Here is a 6,165-nt window from a genome sequence, read left to right as displayed (position 1 = left end):
TAAATAAAGAAAATCAATTGAAACCCGAATAACATGTTCCATATATACCAAGAATTGAATGAATTGTCAGGTTAAAAAACTTTTTATTTGTCACAAATAAGTCCAATGTTTTTCAGAATAGTAGTTTACTTGGCGAAAATTTCCTCTATGTCAAACGAATTATTATACCCTCCACCATAAGATGGGGGGTATACTAATTTCGTCATTCTGATTGTAACTACTCGAAATATTCGTCTGAGACCCCATAAAGTATATATATTCTTGATCGTCGTGAAATTTAATGTCGATCTAGCCATGTCCGTCCGTCTGTCCGTCCGTCCGTCCGTCCGTCTGTCTGTCGAAAGCACGCTAACTTCCGAAGGAGTAAAGCTAGCCGCTTGAAATTTTGCACAAATACTTCTTATTAGTGTAGGTCGGTTGGTATTGTAAATGGGCCATATCGGTCCATGTCCATATAGCTGCCATATAAACCGATCTTGGGTCTTGACTTCTTGAGCCTCTAGAGTGCGCAATTCTTATCCGATTGGAATGAAATTTTGCACGACGTGTTTTGCTATGATATCCAACTACTGTGTCAAGTATGGTTCAAATCGGTCCATAACCTGATGTAGCTGCCATATAAACCGATCGTGGGTCTTGACTTCTTGAGCCTCTAGCGTACGCAATTCTTATCCGATCAGAATGAAATTTTGCACGACGTGTTTTGTTATGACATCCAACAACTGTGTCAAGTATGGTTCAAATCGGTCCATAACCTGATATAGCTGCCATATAAACCGATCTTGGGTCTTGACTTCTTGAGCCTCTAGAGTGCGCAATTCTTATCCGATTGGAATTAAATTTTGCACGACGTATTTTGTTATGATATCCAACATCTGTGTCAAGTATGGTTCAAATCGGTTCATAACCTGATATAGCTGCCATATAAACCGACCTTCGGTCTTGACTTATTGAGCCTCTAGAGTGCGCAATTCTTATTCGATTGGAATGAAATTTTGCACTTAGTGTTTTGTTATGATATCCAACAACTGTGCCAAGTATGGTTCAAATCGGTTCAAAACCTGATGTAGCTGCCATATAAACCGATCTTGGGTCTTGACTTCTTGAGCCTCTAGAGTGCGCAATTCTTATCCGATTGGAATGAAATTTTGCACGACGTGTTTTGTTATTATATCCAAGAACTGTGCTAAGTATGGTTCAAATCGTCCATAACCTGATATAGCTGCCATATAAACCGATCTGGGATCTTGACTTCTTGAGCCTCTAGAGGTCGCAATTATTATCCGATTCGCCTGAAATTTTGTACGACGGATTCTCTCATGACCATTAACATACGTGTTTACTATTGTCTGAATCGGTCTATAGCCCAAAACAGCTCCCATATAAATCGATCTCTCTATTTTACTTCTTGAGCCCACAAGGAGCGCAATTCTTATTCGAATTGGCTGACATTTTACACAGGTCTCCAACATAAATATAATTTAATTGTGGTCCAAACCGGACCATATCTTAATATCGCTCTAATAGCAGAGCAAATCTTTTCTTATATCCTTTTGTTTTGCCTAAGAAGAGATGCCGGGAAAAGAACTCGACAAATGTGATCCATGGTGGAGGGTATATAAGATTCGGCCCGGCCGAACTTAGCACGCTTTTACTTGTTTTTTTTTTCGTGTAGGCACAAGGAGGAAATATATTGGGTTGCCCAAAAAGTAATTGCGGATTTTTCATATAGTCGGCATTGAAAAATTTTTTCACAGCTTGTGACTCTGTAATTGCATTCTTTCTTCTGTCAGTTATCAGCTGTTATTTTTAGCTTGCTTTAGAAAAAAGTTTAAAAAAAGTATATTTGATTAAAGTTCATTCCAAGTTTTATTAAAAATGCATTTACTTTCTTTTAAAAAATCCGCAATTACTTTTTGGGCAACCCAATATAATTGGTGACTAAATGATCCATTAAAAATTCGTACATTTTGGTACCAAAAAGAGCAAAATAGAACGAAATAGCTTCTATAGCAAACGGGAATTAAGCAATTTGACAAACATTATCGCAGTCTTGACAAAAATAAGACATCTGTAAGAAAGTGAACTAATTGTGGTGTAATTGGTACCTTGAAAGATTATATTGGGTAACTATAAGATATTTTTTAATTCGTATATTTAAGTACTCAAACGAACAAAATTTTACTTTTTTAACGGAGAAAGCTAAAACTCTCGAACGGGACACAATACACCCTGCCTATAAACTTCGGGTGACCAAAAGATTATTCAAAATCTTACATTTAGGTACTAAAAAATACAAAATGGTACATTCTTTAAAAATTGAGCTAAATCACTCAAAATTAATATACGGTTACACCTTGACATTAAATATTGGGCAGTAAGATTTGTTTTTAATTCGTGCAATTAGGTACTAAAACATACAATACGGTACATTCTTTAGAGAGTGATCTTAAGCTCTCAAAATTGGGATACAGCTACACTTACCTATAAATTTTGGCCAACAAGAAGATTTTGTTTCAAAATCCCACATTTAGGTACTAAAATATACAAAATGGTACGTTCTTTACGAATTGAGCAAAAGCGCTCAAAGTGGGGCTACATTTATACCTTGACAATATATACTGGGCGACTTAATGATTTATCTGATATATTGCTATTCTTCGTACTAAGTTGTACTTTCTGTACAGAAGGGGATAGATTTCTGAAATTGTTTACGCAATTATTACAAAACTTCTTAATCTTATAAATTGAGTGATTACCTAGGTTTTTGGAAGTCCTACACTAAAAAGGGGGTATTCAAGACAAAAAAAAAAAAAAACAAGTAAAAGCGTGCTAAGTTCGGCCGGGCCGAATCTTATATACCTTCCACCATGGATCGCATTTGTCGAGTTCTTTTCCCGGCATCTCTTCTTAGGCAAAAAAGGATATAAGAAAAGAGTTGCTCTACTATTAAAACGATATCAAGATATGGTCCGGTTCGGACCACAATTAAATTATATGTTGGAGTCCTGTGTAAAATTTCAGCCAATTCGTATAAGAATTGCGCCCATTGGGGCTCACGAAGTAAAATAAAACGTTTGTTGATGGTCATTAGAGGATCCGTCGTACAAAATTTCAGGCATATCGGATAATAATTGTGAACTCTAGGGGTCAAGAAGTCAAGATCCCAGATCGGTTTATATGGCAGCTATATCAGGTTATGAACCGATTTGAACCTTATTTGACACAGTTGTTGAAGGTAAAAATAAAATACGTAATGCAAAATTTCAGCCAAATCGGATTGGAATTGCGCCCTCTAGAGGCTCAAGAAGTCAAATCCCCAGATCTGTTTATATGACAGCTATATCAGGTTATGGACCGATTTCAACCATACTTGGCACAGTTGTTGGATATCATAACGAAATACTTCGTGCAAAAATTTGTTCAAATCGGATAAGAATTGTGCCCTCTAGAGGCTCAAGACGTCAAGACCCAAGATCGGTTTATATGGCAGCTAAATCAGGTTATGGGCCGATTTAAACCATACTTGGCACAGTTGTTGGATACCATAACAAAACACGTCGTGCAAAATTTCATTTCAATCGGATAAGAATTGCGCACTCTAGAGGCTCAAGAAGTCAAGACCCAAGATCGGTTTATATGGCAGCTATATCAGGTTATGAACCGATTTGAACTATACTTGGCACAGTTGTTGGATATCATTACAAAACACGTCGTGCAAAATTTCATTCAAATCGGATAAGAATTGCGCACTCTAGAGGCTCAAGAAGTCAAGACCCAAGATCGGTTTATATGGCAGCTATATCAAAACATGGACCTACATGGCCCATTTACAATACCAACCGACCTACACTAATAAGAAGTATTTGTGCAAAATTTCAAGCGGCTAGCTTTACTCCTTCGGAAGTTAGCGTGCTTTCGACAGACAGACGGACGGACGGACGGACGGACAGACGGACGGACATGGCTAAATCGACATAAAATGTCACGACGATCAAGAATATATATACTTTATTGGGTCTCAGACGAATATTTCGAGTAGTTACAAACAGAATGACGAAATTAGTATACCCCCCATCTTATGGTGGAGGGTATAAAAAAGAATGTTTGTGCCAAATTTGAAGACAATCGGATGAAAATTGCGACCTTTAGTTTGTACACAAATTAACATGAACAGACGGACATAGCTAAAGCGGATTAAAAAAATGATTCTGAGTCGATCGGTATCCTTATGGATCACTTTTTCTTTTGGGTTTTACAAACAAATGCAAGTTATAATACTCTGTACCACACTGGTGATGACGGGTATAAAAATCAAATTGTGAATCTATGTCAGTTTGTCGTAGACTCAAATACGATTTCCTTGAAATGTTTAGGTTCCGTGATGAAAATGAAATGGGGTACTTAATGTTTTGATATCTAAACGGGGAACGGACTCTCCTCCTTACCATAATTAAAAAAAAAGCCAGATTTCGGTGGGTTAGGCGATTCAAGCGAAATTTTCTAACTAAAAACAAAAATTTTGTATCCAAATATCTTGTATTCTATTAAAAATTTGAACATTTTGGTACTTTCTGTTCAGATGGAGCTAGAGGTCGGAAATTTGTCATGTATGTAAAAATTAAAAATATATGATGGGTGATTAAATGGTTTTTTCACAAATCGAACATTTTAGTACCAAAATTTGTTCTATTTTGTACATTCTTTATAGATGATGCTAGACGTCCGAAATTTGGCATGTAGGTACAACTAAGATATAAACGATGGATGACTAAATGAACTATAAACAAGTAAAAGCGTGCTAAGTTCGGCCGGGCCGAATCTTATATACCCTCCAACATGGATCGCATTTGTCGAGTCCTTTTTCCGGCATCTCTTCTTAGGCAAAAAAGGATATAAGAAAAGAGTTGCTCTGCTATTAAAACGATATCAAGATATGGTCCGGTTCGGACCACAATTAAATTATATGTTGGAGACCTGTGTAAAATTTCAGCCAATTCGTATAAGAATTGCGCCCATTGGGGCACACGAAGTAAAATAGAGAGAACGATTTATATGGGATCTGTATCGGGCTATAGACCGATTCAGACCATAATAAACACGTTTGTTGATGGTCATGAGAGAATCCGTCGTACAAAATTTGAGGCATATCGGATAATAATTGCGACCTCTAGGGGTCAAGAAGTCAAGATCCCAGATCGGTTTATATGGCAGCTATATCAGGTTATGAACCGATTTGAACCTTATTTGACACAGTTGTTGAAAGTAAAAATAAAATACGTCATGCAAAATTTCAGCCAAATCGGATAGGAGGCCCTCTAGAAGCTCAAGAAGTCAAATCCCCAGATCTGTTTATATGACAGCTATATCAGGTTATGGACCGATTTCAACCATACTTGGTACATTTGTTGGATATCATAACCAAATACTTTGTGCAAAAATTCATTTAAATTGGATAAGAACTGTGCCCTCTAGAGGCTCAAGAAGTCAAGACCCAAGATCGGTTTATATGGCAGCTATATCAGGTTATGGACCGATTTGAGCCATACTTGGCACACTTGTTGGGTATCATAACAAAACACGTCGTGCGAAATTTCATTCTGATCGGGTAAGAATTGCGCACTCTAGAGGCTCAAGAAGTCAAGACCCAAGATCGGTTTATATGGCAGCTATATCATGTTATCATCCGATTTGAACCATACTTGGCACAGTTGTTGCATATCATAACAAAACACGTCGTGCAAAATTTCATTCCAATCGGATAAGAATTGCGCACTCTAGAGGCTCAAGAAGTCAAGACCCAAGATCGGTTTATATGGCAGCTATATCAAAACATTGACCGATATGGCCCATTTACAATACCAACCGACCTACACTAATAAGAAGTATTTGTGCAAAATTTCAAGAGGCTAGCTTTACTCCTTCGGAAGTTAGCGTGCTTTCGACAGACAGACGGACGGACGGACGGACGGACAGACGGACAGACGGACATGGCTAGATCGACATAAAATGTCGCGAAGATCAAGAATATATATACTTTATGGGGTCTCAGACGAATATTTCGAGTAGTTACAAACAGAATGACGAAATTAGTATACCCCCCATCTTATGGTGGAGGTATAAAAATTCTTACATATGAGTACCATTTGTACTTTCTGTTCAGAT

This window comes from Stomoxys calcitrans, unplaced genomic scaffold (genome assembly GCF_963082655.1).
Source record: "Stomoxys calcitrans unplaced genomic scaffold, idStoCalc2.1 SCAFFOLD_247, whole genome shotgun sequence".
Classification (NCBI taxonomy): Eukaryota; Metazoa; Arthropoda; class Insecta; order Diptera; family Muscidae; genus Stomoxys; species Stomoxys calcitrans.
This window is presented reverse-complemented; position numbering follows the sequence as displayed.